This window comes from Somniosus microcephalus, unplaced genomic scaffold, assembly GCF_052327205.1.
Source record: "Somniosus microcephalus isolate GS21.2 unplaced genomic scaffold, FLI_Smic_1.0 unresolved_chr3, whole genome shotgun sequence".
Classification (NCBI taxonomy): domain Eukaryota; kingdom Metazoa; phylum Chordata; class Chondrichthyes; order Squaliformes; family Somniosidae; genus Somniosus; species Somniosus microcephalus.
In genome coordinates, this window is record NW_028225181.1 from 44,963,989 (window position 1) to 44,986,294 (window position 22,306).

The 22,306-nt window shown below is 57.3% G+C and overlaps 1 protein-coding gene and 1 pseudogene across 1 annotated transcript in view; both read left to right on the plus strand.

The window, feature by feature from the left end:
* LOC147091393 (alpha-2-macroglobulin-like) overlaps nt 1–22,306 on the plus strand; it is a 1,124,424-nt gene that overhangs the window by 702,751 nt on the left and 399,367 nt on the right. The window lies entirely within an intron of this gene.
* The window catches only part of LOC147091394 (uncharacterized), a 43,709-nt pseudogene that overhangs the window by 8,622 nt on the left and 12,781 nt on the right, over nt 1–22,306 (plus strand).

Sequence of the window (22,306 nt, forward strand, 5' to 3'; positions counted from 1 at the left end):
CAAACTGTGGGGACTCATCACCCCCAAATTGTGGGACTCCTCACCCCCCAAACTGTGGGACTCCTCACCCCCCAAACTGTGGGGGCTCCTCACCCTCAAACTGTGGGACTCCTCACCCCCCAAACTGTGAGGCTCCTCACCCCCCGAAACTGTGGGACTCCTCACCCCAAACTGTGGGAATCCTCACCCCCCAATCTGAGAGGCTCCTCACTCCCCAAACTGTGAGACTCCTCACCCCCCCAAACTGTGGGGACTCCTCACCCCCAAACTGTGGGACTCCTCACCCTCCCCAAACTGTGCGACTTTTCACATCCCTAACTCTGGGACTCCTCACTACCCAAACTGTGGGGCTCCTCACACCCCCAAACTGTGGGACACTTCACCTCCCAAACTGTGGGACGCCTCACCCCACAAAAATTGGGAATCCTCACCCCTAAACTGTGCGATTCCTCACCCCCAAACCATGGGTCTCCTCAGCCCCCAAACCGTGGGACTCCTCACCGCCCAAACTGTGGGACTCCTCACCTCCCAAACTGTGGGACTCCTCACTTCCCAAACTGTGGGACTCTTCACCCCCAAACTTTGAGACTTGTCACAGACCAAACTGTTAGACTCCTCACCCCTCAAACTTTGGGACACCTCAGCCCCAAACTTGGGACTTGTCACATCCCAAACTGTGAGACTCCTCACCCCCAAACTGTGGGACACCTCAGCCCCAAACTTTGGGACTTGTCACATCCCAAACTGTGAGACTCCTCACCCCCAAACTGTGAGACTCCTCACCCCCAAACTGTGGGACTCCTCACCTGCAAACTGTGAGACTCCTCACCCCCCAAACTGCGGGACTCCTCACCCCCAAACTGTGAGACTCCTCACCCCCCAAACTGTGAGACTCCTCACCACCAAACTGTGAGACTCCTCACCCCCAAACTGTGGGACTCCTCACCCCCAAACTGTGAGACTCCCCACCCCCAAACTGTGAGACTCCTCACCACCCAAACTGTGGGACTCCTCACCACCCAAACTGTGGAACTCCTCACCACCCAAACTGTGGAACTCCTCGCCGCCTAAACTATGAGACACCTAACACCTCAAACTGTGGGTCGCCTCACCACCCCCACACTGTGGGACTCCACACCCCCCAAACTGTGGGGACTCCTCACCCCCAATCTATGGGGCTCCTCAACCCCAAACTGTGGGAATCCTCACCCCCCAAACTCTGGATTCCTAACCCCCCAAACTGTGGGACTCCTCACTCCCCCAAACTGTGGGACTCCTCAAAATTCAAACGTGGAGACTCCCCGCCACCCAAACTGTGGGACTCCTCACCCCCAAACTGTGAGACTCCACACCACCAAACTTTGGGACTCCTCACCCACTAAATTGTGGGACTCCTCACCCCCGAAACTGTAGGACTCCTCACCCCCCAATCTGTGGGACTCCTCACCCCCTAAACTTTAGGACTCCTCACCCCAAAACTGTGGGACTCCTCACTCCCCAAACTGTGGGGACTCCTCACCCCAAAGCTGTGGGACTCCTCACACTCCAAACTGTGTGACTCCTCACCCCCCAAACTGTGAGATTCCTCACCCCGCAAACAGTGGGACACTTCACCTCCCAAACTGTGGGACTCCTCACCCCCCAAAATGTGGGAATCCTCAGCCCCCAAGCTGTGGGACTCCTCACCTCCCAAACTGTGGGACTCCTCACTTCCCAAACTGTGGGACTCTTCACCCCCGAAACTGTGAGAATCCTCACCCCGCAAACTGTGAGTCTCCTCACCTCCCAACTGTGGGACTCCTAACACCCCCAAACTGTGGGAATCCTCACTCCCCAAACTGTGGAACTCCTCACCCCCCAAACTATGTGACACCTCACACCTCCAACTGTGGGACGCCTCACCCCCCCAATCTGTGGGACTCCTCACCCTCCAAACTAAGAGACTCCTCACTCCCCAAACTGTGAGACTCCTCACCCCCCAAATTGTGAGACTCCTCACCCACCCACAAACTGTGGGGACTCCATCCCCCCCAAACTGTGGGATTCCTCACCCCCCACACAGTGGGACTCGTCACCCCACAAACTGTGGGACTCCTCACGCCACAAAGTATGAGGCTCCTCACCCCCAAACTGTGGGACTCCTCTCCCCCTAAACTGTGGGACTTCTCACCTCCGAAGCTGTGGGACTCTTCACCCCGCAAACTGTGAGACTCCCCACCCACTAAATGTGGGACTCCTCACCCCCAAACTGTGGGACTCCTCACCCCCGAAACTGTGGGACTCCTCACCCCCCAATCTGTGAGACTCCCCACACCTCAAATGTGAAGACTCCCCACCACCCAAACTGTGGAACTCCTCACCCCCCAAACTGTGGGACTGCTCACCCCCCAAACTGTGAGACTCCTCACCTCCCAAACTGTGGGGCTCCTCACCCCCCAAACTGTGAGACACCTCACCGCCCAAATTGTGGGGACTCATCACCCCCAAATTGTGGGGCTCCTCACCCCCCAAACTGTGGGACTCCTCACCCCCCAAACTGTGGGGACTCCTCACCCTCAAACTGTGGGACTCCTCACCCCCCAAACTGTGAGACTCCTCACCCACCAAACTGTGGGGCTCCTCACACCCCCAAACTGTGGGGCTCCTCACACCCCCAAACTGTGAGACTCCTCACACCCCAAACTGTGGGACACTTCACCTCCCAAACTGTGGGATGCCTCACCACCAAACTGTGAGACTCCTCACCCCCCCAAACTGTGAGACTCCTCACCACCAAACAGTGGGACTCCTCACCCCCCAAACTGTGAGACTCCTCACCACCAAACTGTGAGACTCCTCACCCCCCCAAACTGTGAGACTCCTCACCACCAAACTGTGAGACTCCTCACCCCCCCAAACTGTGAGACTCCTCACCACCAAACTGTGGGACTCCTCACCCCCCAAACTGTGAGACTCCTCACCACCAAACTGTGAGACTCCTCACCCCCCCAAACTGTGAGACTCCTCACCACCAAACTGTGGGACTCCTCACCCCCCAAACTGTGAGACTCCTCAACCCCCAAACTGTGAGACTCCTCACCCCCCAAACTGCGGGACTCCTCACCCCCAAACTGTGAGACTCCTCACCCCCCAAACTGTGAGACTCCTCACCCCCCAAACTGTGGGACTCCTCACTCCCAAACTGTGAGACTCCTCAACCCCCAAACTGTGGGACTCCTCACCCCCAAAACTGTGGGACTCCTCACCTGCAAACTGCGGGACTCCTCACCCCCAAACTGTGAGACTCCTCACCCCCAAACTGTGAGACTCCTCACCCCCCAAACTGTGGGACTCCTCACCCCCAAACTGTGAGACTCCTCACCCCCAAACTGTGAGACTCCTCACCCCCAAACTGTGAGACACCTCACCCCCCAAACTGTGGGACTCCTCACCACCCAAACTGTGGAACTCCTCACCCCCCAAACTGTGGGACTCCTCACCCCCAAATTGTGAGACACCTCACCACCCAAACTGTGAGACTCCTCACCACCCAAACTGTGAGGCTCCTCACCCCCAAACTGTGGGACTCCTCACCCCCCAAACTGTGAGACTCCTCACCCCCCAAACTGTGGGACTCCTCACTCCCAAACTGTGGAACTCCTCACCACCCAAACTGTGAGACTCCTCACCCCCCAAACTGTGAGACTCCTCACCACCCAAACTGTGGGACTCCTCACCACCCAAACTGTGAGACTCCTCACCCCCCAAACTGTGAGACTCCTCACCACCCAAACTGTGGAACTCCTCACCACCCAAACTGTGAGACTCCTCACCACCCAAACTGTGAGACTCCTCACCACCCAAACTGTGGGACTCCTCACCCCCCAAACTGTGGAACTCCTCGCCGCCCAAACTAAAACACCTAACACCTCAAACTGTGGGTCGCCTGACCCCCCCCAAACTGTGGGACTCCTCACCCCCCAAACTGTGGGGACTCCTCACCCCCAAGCTATGGGGCTCCTCACCCCCAAACTGTGGGAATCCTCGCCCCCCAAACTGTGGACTCCTAACCCCCCAAACTGTGGGACTCCTCACTCCCCCAAACTGTGGGACTCCTCAAACCTCAAACGTGGAGACTCCCCGCCACCCAAATTGTGGGACTCCTCACCCCCCAATCTGTGAGACTCCACACCACCAAACTTTGGGACTCCTCACCCACTATACTGTGGGACTCCTCACCCCCGAAACTGAAGGACTCCTCACCCCCCAATCTGTGGGACTCCTCAACCCCTAAACTTTGGGACTCCTCACCCCCAAAACTGAGGGACTCCTCACTCCCCAAACTGTGGGGCTCCTCACCCCAAAGCTGTGGGGCTCCTCACACTCCAAACTGTGTGACTCCTCACCCCACAAACTGTGAGACTCCTCACCCCGCAAACAGTGGGACACTTCACCTCCCAAACTGTGGGACAGCTCACCCCCCAAAATGTGGGAATCATCACCCCTAAATTGTGAGACTCCTCACCCCCAAACCGTGGGAATCCTCAGCCCCCAAGCTGTGGGATTCCTCACCTCCCAAACTGTGGGATTCCTCACTTCCCAAACTGTGGGACTCTTCACCCCCGAAACTGTGAGAATCCTCACTCCGCAAACTGTGGGACGCCTCACCCCCCCAATCTGTGGGACTCCTCACCCCCCAAACTAAGAGACTCCTCACTCCCCAAACTGTGAGACTCCTCACCCCCCAAACTGTGAGTCTCCTCACCCCCAAACTGTGGGGACTCCACACCCCCAAACTGTGAGACTCTTCACCCCCCAAACTGTGAGACTCCTCACCCCCCAAACTGTGAGTCTCCTCACCCCCAAACTGTGGGGACTCCACACCCCCAAACTGTGAGACTCCTCACCCCCTAAACTGTGGGACTTCTCACCTCCGAAACTGTGGGACTCTTCACCCCGCAAACTGTTAGACTCCCCACCCACTAAATGTGGGACTCCTCACCCCTCAAACTGTGGGACTCCTCACCCCCCAATCTGTGAGACTCGCCACACCTCAAATGTGAAGACTCCCCACCACCCAAACTGTGGAACTCCTCACCCCCCAAACTGTGGGACTGCTCACCCCCCAAACTGTGAGACTCCTCACCCTCCAAACTGTGGGGCTCCTCACCACCCAAACTGTGTGACTGCTCACCCCACAAACTGTGGGAATCCTCACCTCCCCCACACTGTGGGACTCATCACCCCTCAAACTGTGAGACATCTCACCGCCCAAACTGTGGGGACTCATCACCCCCAAATTGTGGGACTCCTCACCCCCCAAACTGTGGGACTCCTCACCCCCCAAACTGTGGGGGCTCCTCACCCTCAAACTGTGGGACTCCTCACCCCCCAAACTGTGAGGCTCCTCACCCCCCGAAACTGTGGGACTCCTCACCCCAAACTGTGGGAATCCTCACCCCCCAATCTGAGAGGCTCCTCACTCCCCAAACTGTGAGACTCCTCACCCCCCCAAACTGTGGGGACTCCTCACCCCCAAACTGTGGGACTCCTCACCCTCCCCAAACTGTGCGACTTTTCACATCCCTAACTCTGGGACTCCTCACTACCCAAACTGTGGGGCTCCTCACACCCCCAAACTGTGGGACACTTCACCTCCCAAACTGTGGGACGCCTCACCCCACAAAAATTGGGAATCCTCACCCCTAAACTGTGCGATTCCTCACCCCCAAACCGTGGGTCTCCTCAGCCCCCAAACCGTGGGACTCCTCACCGCCCAAACTGTGGGACTCCTCACCTCCCAAACTGTGGGACTCCTCACTTCCCAAACTGTGGGACTCTTCACCCCCAAACTTTGAGACTTGTCACAGACCAAACTGTTAGACTCCTCACCCCTCAAACTTTGGGACACCTCAGCCCCAAACTTGGGACTTGTCACATCCCAAACTGTGAGACTCCTCACCCCCAAACTGTGGGACACCTCAGCCCCAAACTTTGGGACTTGTCACATCCCAAACTGTGAGACTCCTCACCCCCAAACTGTGAGACTCCTCACCCCCAAACTGTGGGACTCCTCACCTGCAAACTGTGAGACTCCTCACCCCCCAAACTGCGGGACTCCTCACCCCCAAACTGTGAGACTCCTCACCTCCCAAACTGTGAGACTCCTCACCACCAAACTGTGAGACTCCTCACCCCCAAACTGTGGGACTCCTCACCCCCAAACTGTGAGACTCCCCACCCCCAAACTGTGAGACTCCTCACCACCCAAACTGTGGGACTCCTCACCACCCAAACTGTGGAACTCCTCACCACTCAAACTGTGGAACTCCTCGCCGCCTAAACTATGAGACACCTAACACCTCAAACTGTGGGTCGCCTCACCACCCCCACACTGTGGGACTCCACACCCCCCAAACTGTGGGGACTCCTCACCCCCAATCTATGGGGCTCCTCAACCCCAAACTGTGGGAATCCTCACCCCCCAAACTCTGGATTCCTAACCCCCCAAACTGTGGGACTCCTCACTCCCCCAAACTGTGGGACTCCTCAAACCTCAAACGTGGAGACTCCCCGCCACCCAAACTGTGGGACTCCTCACCCCCAAACTGTGAGACTCCACACCACCAAACTTTGGGACTCCTCACCCACTAAATTGTGGGACTCCTCACCCCCGAAACTGTAGGACTCCTCACCCCCCAATCTGTGGGACTCCTCACCCCCTAAACTTTAGGACTCCTCACCCCAAAACTGTGGGACTCCTCACTCCCCAAACTGTGGTGACTCCTCACCCCAAAGCTGTGGGACTCCTCACACTCCAAACTGTGTGACTCCTCACCCCCCAAACTGTGAGATTCCTCACCCCGCAAACAGTGGGACACTTCACCTCCCAAACTGTGGGACTCCTCACCCCCCAAAATGTGGGAATCCTCAGCCCCCAAGCTGTGGGACTCCTCACCTCCCAAACTGTGGGACTCCTCACTTCCCAAACTGTGGGACTCTTCACCCCCGAAACTGTGAGAATCCTCACCCCCAAGCTATGGGGCTCCTCACCCCCAAACTGTGGGAATCCTCGCCCCCCAAACTGTGGACTCCTAACCCCCCAAACTGTGGGACTCCTCACTCCCCCAAACTGTGGGACTCCTCAAACCTCAAACGTGGAGACTCCCCGCCACCCAAATTGTGGGACTCCTCACCCCCCAATCTGTGAGACTCCACACCACCAAACTTTGGGACTCCTCACCCACTATACTGTGGGACTCCTCACCCCCGAAACTGAAGGACTCCTCACCCCCCAATCTGTGGGACTCCTCAACCCCTAAACTTTGGGACTCCTCACCCCCAAAACTGAGGGACTCCTCACTCCCCAAACTGTGGGGCTCCTCACACCAAAGCTGTGGGGCTCCTCACACTCCAAAATGTGTGACTCCTCACCCCACTAACTGTGAGACTCCTCACCCCGCAAACAGTGGGACACTTCACCTCCCAAACTGTGGGACAGCTCACCCCCCAAAATGTGGGAATCATCACCCCTAAATTGTGAGACTCCTCACCACCAAACCGTGGGAATCCTCAGCCCCCAAGCTGTGGGATTCCTCACCTCCCAAACTGTGGGATTCCTCACTTCCCAAACTGTGGGACTCTTCACCCCCGAAACTGTGAGAATCCTCACTCCGCAAACTGTGGGACGCCTCACCCCCCCAATCTGTGGGACTCCTCACCCCCCAAACTAAGAGACTCCTCACTCCCCAAACTGTGAGACTCCTCACCCCCCAAATTGTGAGACTCCTCACCCACCCCCAAAGTGTGGGGACTCCACACCCCCCAAACTGTGGGACTCCTCACCCCCCAAACAGTGGGACTCCTCACCCCACAAACTGTGGGACTCCTCACGCCACAAACTGTGAGTCTCCTCACCCCCAAACTGTGGGACTCCTCACCCCCTAAACTGTGGGACTTCTCACCTCCGAAACTGTGGGACTCTTCACCCCGCAAACTGTTAGACTCCCCACCCACTAAATGTGGGACTCCTCACCCCTCAAACTGTGGGACTCCTCACCCCCCAATCTGTGAGACTCGCCACACCTCAAATGTGAAGACTCCCCACCACCCAAACTGTGGAACTCCTCACCCCCCAAACTGTGGGACTGCTCACCCCCCAAACTGTGAGACTCCTCACCCTCCAAACTGTGGGGCTCCTCACCACCCAAACTGTGTGACTGCTCACCCCACAAACTGTGGGAATCCTCACCTCCCCCACACTGTGGGACTCATCACCCCTCAAACTGTGAGACACCTCACCGCCCAAACTGTGGGGACTCATCACCCCCAAATTGTGGGACTCCTCACCCCCCAAACTGTGGGACTCCTCACCCCCCAAACTGTGGGGGCTCCTCACCCTCAAACTGTGGGACTCCTCACCCCCCAAACTGTGAGGCTCCTCACCCCCCGAAACTGTGGGACTCCTCACCCCAAACTGTGGGAATCCTCACCCCCCAATCTGAGAGGCTCCTCACTCCCCAAACTGTGAGACTCCTCACCCCCCCAAACTGTGGGGACTCCTCACCCCCAAACTGTGGGACTCCTCACCCTCCCCAAACTGTGCGACTTTTCACATCCCTAACTCTGGGACTCCTCACTACCCAAACTGTGGGGCTCCTCACACCCCCAAACTGTGGGACACTTCACCTCCCAAACTGTGGGACGCCTCACCCCACAAAAATTGGAAATCCTCACCCCTAAACTGTGCGATTCCTCACCCCCAAACCGTGGGTCTCCTCAGCCCCCAAACCGTGGGACTCCTCACCGCCCAAACTGTGGGACTCCTCACCTCCCAAACTGTGGGACTCCTCACTTCCCAAACTGTGGGACTCTTCACCCCCAAACTTTGAGACTTGTCACAGACCAAACTGTTAGACTCCTCACCCCTCAAACTTTGGGACACCTCAGCCCCAAACTTGGGACTTGTCACATCCCAAACTGTGAGACTCCTCACCCCCAAACTGTGGGACACCTCAGCCCCAAACTTTGGGACTTGTCACATCCCAAACTGTGAGACTCCTCACCCCCAAACTGTGAGACTCCTCACCCCCAAACTGTGGGACTCCTCACCTGCAAACTGTGAGACTCCTCACCCCCCAAACTGCGGGACTCCTCACCCCCAAACTGTGAGACTCCTCACCCCCAAACTGTGGGACTCCTCACCCCCAAACTGTGAGACTCCCCACCCCCAAACTGTGAGACTCCTCACCACCCAAACTGTGAGACTCCCCACCCCCAAACTGTGAGACTCCTCACCACCCAAACTGTGGGACTCCTCACCACCCAAACTGTGGAACTCCTCACCACCCAAACTGTGGAACTCCTCGCCGCCTAAACTATGAGACACCTAACACCTCAAACTGTGGGTCGCCTCACCACCCCCACACTGTGGGACTCCACACCCCCCAAACTGTGGGGACTCCTCACCCCCAATCTATGGGGCTCCTCAACCCCAAACTGTGGGAATCCTCACCCCCCAAACTCTGGATTCCTAACCCCCCAAACTGTGGGACTCCTCACTTCCCCAAACTGTGGGACTCCTCAAACCTCAAACGTGGAGACTCCCCGCCACCCAAACTGTGGGACTCCTCACCCCCAAACTGTGAGACTCCACACCACCAAACTTTGGGACTCCTCACCCACTAAATTGTGGGACTCCTCACCCCCGAAACTGTAGGACTCCTCACCCCCCAATCTGTGGGACTCCTCACCCCCTAAACTTTAGGACTCCTCACCCCAAAACTGTGGGACTCCTCACTCCCCAAACTGTGGGGACTCCTCACCCCAAAGCTGTGGGACTCCTCACACTCCAAACTGTGTGACTCCTCACCCCCCAAACTGTGAGATTCCTCACCCCGCAAACAGTGGGACACTTCACCTCCCAAACTGTGGGACTCCTCACCCCCCAAAATGTGGGAATCCTCAGCCCCCAAGCTGTGGGACTCCTCACCTCCCAAACTGTGGGACTCCTCACTTCCCAAACTGTGGGACTCTTCACCCCCGAAACTGTGAGAATCCTCACCCCCAAGCTATGGGGCTCCTCACCCCCAAACTGTGGGAATCCTCGCCCCCCAAACTGTGGACTCCTAACCCACCAAACTGTGGGAATCCTCACTCCCCAAACTGTGGAACTCCTCACCCCCCAAACTATGTGACACCTCACACCTCCAACTGTGGGACGCCTCACCCCCCCAATCTGTGGGACTCCTCACCCACCCACAAACTGTGGGGACTCCATCCCCCCCAAACTGTGGGATTCCTCACCCCCCACACAGTGGGACTCGTCACCCCACAAACTGTGGGACTCCTCATGCCACAAAGTATGAGGCTCCTCACCCCCAAACTGTGGGACTCCTCTCCCCCTAAACTGTGGGACTTCTCACCTCCGAAGCTGTGGGACTCTTCACCCCGCAAACTGTGAGACTCCCCACCCACTAAATGTGGGACTCCTCACCCCCAAACTGTGGGACTCCTCACCCCCGAAACTGTGGGACTCCTCACCCCCCAATCTGTGAGACTCCCCACACCTCAAATGTGAAGACTCCCCACCACCCAAACTGTGGAACTCCTCACCCCCCAAACTGTGGGACTGCTCACCCCCCAAACTGTGAGACTCCTCACCTCCCAAACTGTGGGGCTCCTCACCCCCCAAACTGTGAGACACCTCACCGCCCAAATTGTGGGGACTCATCACCCCCAAATTGTGGGGCTCCTCACCCCCCAAACTGTGGGACTCCTCACCCCCCAAACTGTGGGGACTCCTCACCCTCAAACTGTGGGACTCCTCACCCCCCAAACTGTGAGACTCCTCACCCCCCGAAACTGTGGGACTCCTCACCCCAAACTGTGGGAATCCTCACCCCCCAAACTGAGAGGCTCCTCACTCCCCAAACTGTGAGCCTCCTCACCCCCCCCAAACTGTAGGGACTCCTCACCCCCTAACTGTGGGACTCCTCACCCTCCCCAAACTGTGGGACTTTTCACCTCCCTAACTCTGGGACTCCTCACTACCCAAACTGTGGGGCTCCTCACACCCGCAAACTGTGGGACACTTCGCCTCCCAAACTGTGGGACGCCTCACCCCACAGAAATTGGGAATCCTCACCCCTAAACTGTGCGATTCCTCACCCCCAAACCGTGGGTCTCCTCAGCCCCCAAACCGTGGGACTCCTCACTGCCCAAACTGTGGGACTCCTCACCTCCCAAACTGTGGGACTCCTCACTTCCCAAACTGTGGGACTCTTCACCCCCAAACTTTGAGACTTGTCACATACCAAACTGTGAGACTCCTCACCCCTCAAACTGTGGGACACCTCAGCCCCAGACTTTGGGACTTGTCACATCCCAAACTGTGAGACTCTTCACCCCCAAACTGTGGGACTCCTCACCTGCAAACTATGAGACTCCTCACCCCCGAAACTGTGGGACTCCTCACCCACAAACTGTGGGACGCCTCACCCCCAAACTGTGAGACTCCTCACCCCCAAACTGTGAGACTCCTCACCCACACACTGTGGGGCTCCTCACTCCCCCAAACTGTGGGACACCTCAATCCTCAAACGTGGAGACTCCCCGCCACCCAAACAGTGGGGACTCCTCACCCCAAAACTGTGGGACTACTCACCCTCCCCAAACTGTGGGACTTCTCACCTCCCTAACTCTGGGACTCCTCACTACCCAAACTGTGGGGCTCCTCACACCCCCAAACTGGGACACTTCACCTCCCAAACTGTGGGACGCCTCACCCCACAAAAATTGGGAATCCTCACCCACTAAACTGTGCGATTCCTCACCCCCAAACCGTGGGACTCCTCAGCCCCCAAACTGTGGGACACCTCACTTCCCAAACTGTAGGACTCTTCACCCCCAAACTTTGAGACTTGTCACATACCAAACTGTGAGACTCCTCACCCCTCAAACTGTGGGACACCTCAGCCCCAAACTTTGGGACTTGTCACATCCCAAACTGTGAGACTCCTCAACCCGAAACTGTGGGACTCCTCACCTGCAAACTGTGAGACTCCTCACCCCCGAAACTGTGGGACTCCTCACCCACAAACTTTGGGACTTGTCACATCCCAAACTGTGAGACTCCTCACCCCCAAACTGTGGGACTCCTCACCCCCAAACTGTCAGACTCCTCACCCCCAAACTGTGGGACTCCTCACCCCCAAAGTGTGAGACTCCTCACCCCCAAACTGTGAGACTCCTCACCCCCAAATTGTGGGACTCCTCACCCCCAAACTGTGAGACTCCTCATCCACCAAAATGTGGGACTCCTCACCCCCAAACTTTGGGACTTGTCACATCCCAAACTGTGAGACTCTTCACCCCCAAACTGTGGGACTCCTCACCCCCAAACTGTGAGACTCCTCACCCCCATACTGTGAGGCTCCACACCTCCCAACTGTGGGACTCCTCCAACCCCCGAATCTGTGGGATTCCTCACCCCCCAAACTGTGGAACTCCTCGCCCCCCAAACTATGAGACACTTCACACCTCAAACTGTGGGTCGCCTCACAACCCCCAAACTGTGGGGACTCCTCACCCCCAAAATGTGGAGCTCCTCACCCGCCAAACTGTGGGGCTCCTCGCCCACAAATTGTGGGAATCCTCACAACCCAAACTAAGAGACTCCTCACTCCCCAAACTGTGAGACTCCTCACCCCCCCCAAAATGTGGGGACTCCTCACCCCCCAAACTGTGGGACTCCTGACTCCCGAACTGTGAGACTCCTCACACCCCACCAAAACTGTGGGTCTCCTCAGCACCCTAAACGGTGGGACCTCTCACACCCCAAACTGTGAGATTCCACCCCCCCAAACTTTGGGACACCTCACCCCCTGAACTGTGGGGCTCCTCACACCCCCAAACTGTGGGACACTTCACCTCCCAAACTGTGGGACGTCTCACCCCACAAAAATTGGGAATCCTCACCACCAAAACTGTGCGATTCCTCACCCCCAAACCGTGGGACTCCTCAACCCCCAAACCGTGGGACTCCTCACCGCCCAAATTGTGGGACTCCTCACCTCCCAAACTGTGGGACACCTCACTTCCCAAACTGTGGGACTCTTCACCCCCAAACTTTGAGACTTGTCACATACCAAACTGTGGGACTCCTCACCCCTCAAACTGTGGGACACCTCAGCCCCAAACTTTGGGACTTGTCACATCCCAAACTGTGAGACTCCTCACCCCCAAACTGTGGGACTCCTCACCTGCAATCTGTGAGTCTCCTCACCCCCGAAATTGTGGGACTCCTCACCCACAAACTGTGGGACTCCTCACCCCCAAACTGGGAGACTCCTCACCCCCAAACTGTGGGACTCCTCACCCCCAAACTGTGAGACTCCTCACCCCCAAACTGTGAGACTCCTCACCCCCAAATTGTGGGACTCCTCACCCCCAAATTGTGAGACTCCTCACCCCCAAAATGTGGGACTCCTCACCCCCGAAACTGTGGGACTCCTCACCCCCAAACTGGGAGACTCCTCACCCGCAAACTGTGGGACTCCTCACCCACAAACTGTGGGACTCCTCACCCCCAAACTGGGAGTCTCCTCACCTCCCAACTGTGGGACTCCTCACCCCCCAAACTGTGGGACTCCTCACCCACAAACTGTGGGAATCCTCACCCACAAACTGTGGGAATCCTCACCCCCAAACTGTGGGACTCCTCACCCCCAAACTGTGGGACTCCTCACCCCCAAACTGTGAGACTCCTCACCCCCAAACTGTGGGACTCCTCACCCCCAAACTGTGAGACTCCTCACCCCTCAAACTGTGGGACTCCTCACCCCGCAAACTGTGAGACTCCTCACCCCCAAACTGTGAGACTCCTCACCCCTCAAACTGTGGGACTCCTCACCCCCAAACTGTGAGACTCCTCACCCCCAAACTGTGAGACTCCTCACCCCCAAACTGTGGGACTCCTCACCCCCAAACTGTGAGACTCCTCACCCCCAAACTGTGAGACTCCTCACCCCCAAATTGTGAGACTCCTCACCCCCAAAATGTGGGACTCCTCACCCCCAAACTGGGAGACTCCTCACCCGCAAATTTTGAGACTCCTCACCCCCAAACTGTGAGACTCCTCACCCCCAAACTGTGGGACTCCTCACCCCCAAACTGTGAGACTCCTCACCCCCCAAACTGTGGGACTCCTCACCCCCAAACTGTGGGACTCCTCACCCCCAAACTGTGGGACTCCTCACTCCCAAAATGTGGAACTCCTCGCCCCCCAAACTATGAGACACTTCACACCTCAAACTGTGGGTCTCCTCACAACCCCCAAACTGTGGGGGCTCCTCACCCCCAAACTGTGGAGCTCCTCGCCCCCCAAACTGTGGAGCCCCTCGCCCCCAAACTGTGGGAAACCTCACACCCCAAACTAAGAGACTCCTCACTCCCCAAACTGTGAGACTCCTCAACCCCAAACTGTGAGACTCCTCACCCCCCAAACTGTGGGAATCCTCACCCCCCAAACTGTGAGACTCATCACCCCACAAACTGTGGGACTCCTCACCCTTTAAACTTTGGGACTTGCCACATCCCAAACTGTGAGATTCCTCACCCCCAAACTATGGGACTCCTCACCCCCAAACTGTGTGACTCCTGATCCCCGAACTGTGAGACTCCTCACACCCCACCCAAACTGTGGGTCTCCTCATCACCCTAAACGGTGGGACCTCTCACACCCCAAACTGTGAGATTCCACCCCCCCCAAACTTTGGGACACCTCACCCCCTGAACTGTGGGCTCCTCACCCCCGAAACTGTGGGAATCCTCACCCCACAAACTGTGAGACTCCTCACCCCCAAAACTGTGAGACTCCTCACCCCGCAAACTGTGAGACTCGTCACCCCACAAACTGTGGGACTCCTCACCCTTTAAACTTTGGGACTTGTCACATCCCAAACTGTGAGACTCCTCACCCCCAAACTGTGGGACTCCTCACCCCCAAATTATGGGACTCCTCACTCCCCAAACGGTGTGACCCCTCACCCCCCAAACAGTGGGACTCCTTACCCCACAAACTGTGGGACTCCTCACCCCACAAATTGTGAGACTCCTCACCCCCCAAACTGTGGGACTCCTCACCCCTAAAACTGTGAGACTCCTCACTCCCCAAACGGTGTGACCCCTCACCCCCCAAACAGTGGGACTCCTTACCCCACAAACTGTGGGACTCCTCACCCCACAAATTGTGAGACTCCTCACCCCCCAAACTGTGGGACTCCTCACCCCTAAAACTGTGGGGACTCCTCACCACCAAATTTTGGGACTCCTCACCCCGCAAACTGTGAGGCTCCTCACCCCCCACCTGTGGGACTCCTCACCCCCCAAACTATGAGACACCTCACAACTCAAACTGTGGGACGCCTCACCCCCCCCCAAAATGTGGGACTCCTCACCCCCCAAACTAAGAGCATCCTCACTCCCCAAACTGCGAGACTCCTCACCCCCCAAATTGTGAGACCCCTCACCCACCCCCAAACTGTGGGGACTCCTCACCCCCCAAACAGTGGGACTCCTCACCCCACAAACTGTGGGACTCCTCACCCCACAAACTGTGAGTCTCCTCACACCCAAACTGTGGAACTCCGCACCCCCCAAATTGTGGTACTTCTCACCCACTAAACTGCAGGACTCCTCACCCCGCAAACTGTGAGACACCCACCCACTAACTGTGGGACTCCTCACCACCCAATCTGTGAGACTCCTCACCCCACAAACTGTGGGACTCCTCACCCCCAAAACTGTGGAACTCCTCACCCCCCAAACTGTGGAACTCCTCACCCCCCAACCTGTGGGACTCCTCATCCCCAAACTGTGAGACTCCTCACCCCACAAACTGTGGGACTCCTCACCACCAAAACTGTGGGACTCCTCACCCCACAAATTGTGGGACTCCTCACCTCCCCCACACTGTGGGACTCCTCACCCCCAAATTGTTGGACTCCTCACCCCCAAACTGTGGGACTCCTCAGCCCCCAAACTGTGAGGCACCTCACCCCCCAAACTGTGGGACTCCTCACCCCCCAGACTGTGGGACTCCTCACCCTTTAAATTTTGGGTCCTGTCACATCCCAAACTGTGAGACTCCTCACCCCCAAACTGTGGGACTCCTCACCCCCAAATTATGGGACTCCGCACTCCCCAAACTGTGTGACTCCTCACCCCCCAAACAGTGGGACTCCTTACCCCACAAACTGTGGGACTCCTCACCCCACAAATTGTGAGACTCCTCACCCCCCAAACTGTGGGACTCCTCACCCCTAAAACTGTGTGACTCCTCACCACCAAATTTTGGGACTCCTCACCCCGCAAACTGTGAGGCTCCTCACCCCCCACCTGTGGGACTCCTCACCCCCCAAACTGTGGAACTCCTCACCCCCAAACTATGAGACACCTCACAACTCAAACTGTGGGCCGCCTCACCCCCCCCAAAATGTGGGACTCCTCACCCCCCAAACTAAGAGCATCCTCACTCCCCAAACTGCGAGACTCCTCACCCACCAAAGAGTGGGACTCCTCACCCCACAAATTATGGGACTCCTCACCCCACAAACTGTGAGTCTCCTCACACCCATACTGTGGGACTCCGCACCCCCCAAACTGTGAGACATCTCACCCACTAAACTGTAGGACTCCTCACCCCGCAAACTGTGAGACACCCACCCACTAACTGTGGGACTCCTCACGCCCAAACTGTGGGACTCCTCACCCCCAAAACTATGGGACTCCTCACCCCCCAATCTGTGAGACTCCTCACCCCCCAAACTGTGGGACTCCTCACCCCCAAAACTGTGGAACTCCTCACCCCCCAAACTGTGGAACTCCTCACCCCCCAACCTGTGGGACTCCTCATCCCCAAACTGTGAGACCCCTCACCCACCAAACTGTGGGACTCCTCACCCCACAAATTGTGGGACTCCTCACCTCCCCCACACTGTGGGACTCCTCAACCCCCAAATTGTGGGGACTCCTCACCTCCAAATTGTTGGACTCCTCACCCCCAAACTGTGGGACTCCTCAGCCCCCAAACTGTGAGGCACCTCACCCCCCAAACTGTGGGGATTCATCACCCGCAAATTGTGGGACTCCTCACCCCCCAAATTGTGGGACTCCTCACCCTCCAAACTGTGGGGACTACTCACCCCCAAACTGTGAGACCCCTCACCCCCAAAATCTGAGGCTCCTCATCCCCAAGCTGTGGGACGCCTCACCCCCCCCAAACTGTGGGACTCCTCACACCCCAAACTGTGGGGACTCCTCACCCTCAAACTGTGGGACTCCTTGCCCCCCAAACTGTGAGACTCCTCACCCCTCCCAAACTGTGGGACTCCTCACCCCCAAACTGTGGGAATCCTCACCCCCCAAACTGACAGGCTCCTCACTCACCAAACTGTGAGACTCCTCACCGCCCCAAACTGTGGGGACTCCTCACCCCCAAACTGTGGGACTCCTCACCCGCCAAACTGTGGGAATCCTCACCCGCCAAGCTGTGGGAATCCTCACCCCCAAAACTGTGGGACTCCTCACCCCCAAACTTGGGGACTTGTCACATCCCAAACTGTGAGACTCCTCACCCCCAAACTGTGGGACTCCTCACTTCCCAAACCGTGGGACTCCTCACTTCCCAAACTGTGGGACTCTTCACCCCCAAACTTTGGGACTTGTCACATCCCAAACTGTGAGACTCCTCACCCCCAAACTGTGGGACACCTCAGCCCCAAACTTTGGGACTTGTCACATCCCAAACTGTGAGACTCCTCACCCCCAAACTGTGAGACTCCTCACCCCCCAAACTGTGAGACTCCTCACCACCAAACTGTGAGACTCCTCACCCCCAAACTGTGGGACTCCTCACCCCCAAACTGTGGGGACTCCTCACCCCAAAGCTGTGGGACTCCTCACACTTCAAACTGTGTGACTCCTCACCCCCCAAACTGTGAGACTCCTCACCCCGCAAACAGTGGGACACTTCACCTCCCAAACTGTGGGACGGCTCACCCCACAAAATGTGGGAATCCTCAGCCCTAAATTGTGAGACTCCTCACCCCCAAACCGTGGGACTCCTCACCTCCCAAACTGTGGGACTCCTCACTTCCCAAACTGTGGGATTCTTCACCCCCGAATCTGTGAGAATCCTCACCCCGCAAACTGTGAGTCTCCTCACCTCCCAACTGTGGGACTCCTAACCCCCACCAAACTGTGGGAATCCTCACCCCCCAAACTGTGGAACTCCTCACCCCCCAAACTATGAAACACCTCACACATCAAACTGTGGGACGCCTCACCCCCCCCAATCTGTGGGACTCCTCACCCCCCAAACTAAGAGATTCCTCACTCCCCAAACTGTGAGACTCCTCACCCCCCAAATTGAGAGACTCCTCACCCACCCCCAAACTGTGGGGACTCCTCACCCCCCAAACTGTGGGACTCCTCACCCCCCAAACAGTGGGACTCCTCACCACACAAACTGTGGGACTCCTCACCCCACAAACTGTGAGTCTCCTCACACCCAAACTGTGGGACACCTCACCCCCCAAACTGTGGGACTACTCACCCCCGAAACTGTGGGACTCCTCACCCCGCAAACTGTGAGACTACCCACCCACTAACTCTGGGACTCCTCACCCCCAAACTTTGGGACTCCTCACCCCCGAAACTGTGGGACTCCTCACCCCTCAATCTGTGAGACTCCTCACCCCCCAAACTGTGGGACTCCTCACCCCCAAAACTGTGGAACTCCTCACCCCCCAAACTGTGGGACTCCTCACCCCCCAACCTGTGGGACTCCTCACCCCCCAAACTGTGAGACTCCTCACCCAACAAACTGTGGGACTCCTCACCCCCAAAACTGTGGGGTCTCCTCACCCCCAAATTGTTGGACTCCTCACCCCCAAACTGTGGGAGTCCTCAGCCCCCAAACTGTGAGGCACCTCACCCCCCAAACTGTGGGGATTCATCACCCGCAAATTGTGGGACTCCTCACCCCCCAAACTGTGGGACTCCTCACCCTCCAAACTGTGGGGACTACTCACCCCCAAACTGTGAGACGCCCCACCCCCAAAATGTGAGGCTCCTCATCCCCAAGCTGTGGGACGCCTCACCCCCCAAACTGTGGGGACTCCTCACCCTCAAACTGTGGGACTCCTCACCCCACAAACTGTGGGACTCCTCACCCCCCCCAAACTGTGGGACTCCTCACCCCCCCCAAACTGTGGGACTCCTCACCCCCCAAACTGTGGGGACTCCTCACCCTCAAACTGTGGGACTCCTCGCCCCCCAAACTGTGAGACTCCTCACCCCTCCCAAACTGTGGGACTCCTCACCCCCAAACTGTGGGAATCCTCACCCCCCAAACTGACAGGCTCCTCACTCACCAAACTGTGAGACTCCTCACCGCCCCAAACTGTGGGGACTCCTCACACCCAAACTGTGGGACACCTCACCCCCCAAACTGTGGGTCCCCTCACCCCCAAAACTGTGGGACTCCTCCCCCCCAAAACTGTGGGACTCCTCACCCCCCAAAACTGTGGGACTCCTCCCCCCAAAACTGTGGGACTCATCACCTCCCAAAATGTAGGGACTCCTCACCCCCAAGCTGTGGGTCTCCTCACCCCCCAAACTGTGGGGCTCCTCACCCCCCAAGCTGTGGGGCTCCTCACACCCAAAACTGTGGGCACTTCACCTCCCAAACTGTGGGACGCCTCACCCCACAAAAATTGGGAATCCTCATCCCCTAAACTGTGAGACTCCTCACCCCCAAACCGTGGGACTCCTCACTTCCCAAACTGTGGGACTCTTCACCCCCAAACTTTGGGACTTGTCACATCCCAAACTGTGAGACTCCTCACCCCCAATCTTTGGGACACCTCAGCCCCAAACTTTGGGACTTGTCACATCCCAAACTGTGAGACTCCTCACCCCCAAACTGTGGGACTCCTCACCTGCAAACTGTGAGACTCCTCACACCCCAAACTGCGGGACTCCTCACCCCCAAACTGTGAGACTCCTCACCACCAAACTGTGAGACTCCTCACCCCCAAACTGTGGGACTCCTCACCCCCAAACTGTGAGACTCCTCACCGCCCAAACTATGAGACACCTCACCCCCAAGCTATGGGGCTCCTCAAACCCAAACTGTGGGAATCCTCACCCCCCAAACTCTGGACTCCAACCCCCCCAAACTGTGGGACTCCTCACTCCCCCAAACTGTGGGACTCCTCAAACCTCAAACGTGGAGACTCCCCGCCACCCAAACTGTGGGACTCCTCACCCCCCAAACTGTGAGACTCCACACCACCAAACTTTGGGACTCCTCACCCACTAAATTGTGGGACTCCTCACCCCCGAAACTGTAGGACTCCTCACCCCCCAATCTGTGGGACTCCTCACCCCCTAAACTTTAGGACTCCTCACCCCCAAAACTGTGGGACTCCTCACTCCCCAAACTGTGGGGCTCCTCACCCCAAAGCTGTGGGACTCCTCACACTCCAAACTGTGTGACTCCTCACCCCCCAAACTGTGAGACTCCTCACCCCGCAAACAGTGGGATACTTCACCTCGCAAACTGTGGGATGGCTCACCCCCCAAAATGTGGGAATCCTCAGCCCTAAATTGTGAGACTCCTCACCCCCAAACCGTGGGAATCCTCAGCCCCCAAGCTGTGGGACTCCTCACCCCCCCAATCTGTGGGACTCCTCACCCACCAAACTAAGAGACTCCTCACTCCCCAAACTGTGAGACTCCTCACCCCCCAAATTGTGAGACTCCTCACCCACCCCAAAACAGTGGGGACTCCACCCCCCCCAAACTGTGGGACTCCTCACCCCCCAAACAGTGGGACTCCTCACCCACAAACTGTGGGACTCCTCACGCCACAATCTATGAGGCTCCTCACCCCCAAACTGTGGGACTCCTCACCCCCTAAACTGTGGGACTTCTCACCTCCGAAACTGTGGGACTCTTCACCCCGCAAACTGTGAGACTCCCCACACCTCAAATGTGAAGACTCCCCACCACCCAAACTGTGGAACTCCTCACCCCCCAAACTGTGGGACTGCTAACCCCCCAAACTGTTGGACTCCTCACCCCCCAAACTGTGGGGCTCCTCACCCCCCAAACTGTGGGTCTCCTCACCCCACAAACTGTGGGACTCCTCACCTCCCCAACACTGTGGGACTCATCACCCCCCAAACTGTGAGACACCTCACCGCCCAAACTGTGGGGACTCATCACCCCCAAATTGTGGGACTCCTCACCCCCTAAACGGTGGGACTCCTCACCCCCCAAACTGTGGGGACTCCTCACCCTCAAACTGTGGGACTCCTCTCCCCCCAAACTGTGAGACTCCTCACCCCCCCGAAACTGTGGGACTCCTCACCCCAATCTGTGCGAATCCTCACCCCCCAAACTGAGAGGCTCCTCACTCCCCAAACTGTGAGACTCCTCACCCCCCCAAACTGTGGGGAGTCCTCACCCCCAAACTGTGGGACTCCTCACCCTCCCCAAACTGTGGGAGTTCTCACCTCCCTAACTCTGGGACTCCTCACTACCCAAGCTGTGGGGCTCCTCACACCCCCAAACTGTGGGAAACTTCACCTCCCAAACTGTGGGACGCCTCACCCCACAAAAATTGGGAATCCTCACCCCCTAAACTGTGCGATTCCTCACCCCCAAACCGTGGGACTCCTCAGCCCCCAAACCGTGGGACTCCTCACCACCCAAACTGTGGGACTCCATCCTCCCAAACTGTGGGACACCTCACTTCCCAAACTGTGGGACTCTTCACCCCCAAACTTTGAGACTTGTCACATACCAAACTGTGAGACTCCTCACCCCTCAAACTGTGGGACACCTCAGCCCCAAACTTTGGGACTTGTCACATCCCAAACTGTGAGACTCCTCAACCCCAAACTGTGGGACTCCTCACCTGCAAACTGTGAGACTCCTCACCCCCGAAACTGTGGGACTCCTCACCCACAAACTGTGGGGCTCCTCACCCCCAAACTGTGAGTCTCCTCACCCGCAAACTGTGGGACTCCTCACCCCCAAACTATGGGACTTGTCACCCCCAAACTGTGAGACTCCTCACCCCCAAAGTGTGAGACTCCTCACCCCCAAACTGTGAGACTCCTCACCCTCAAATTGTGGGACTCCTCACCCCCAAACTGTGAGACTCCTCACCCCCAAAATGTGGGACTCCTCACCCCCAAACTATGGGACTTGTCACCCCCAAACTGAGGGACTCCTCAACCCCAAAGTGTGAGAC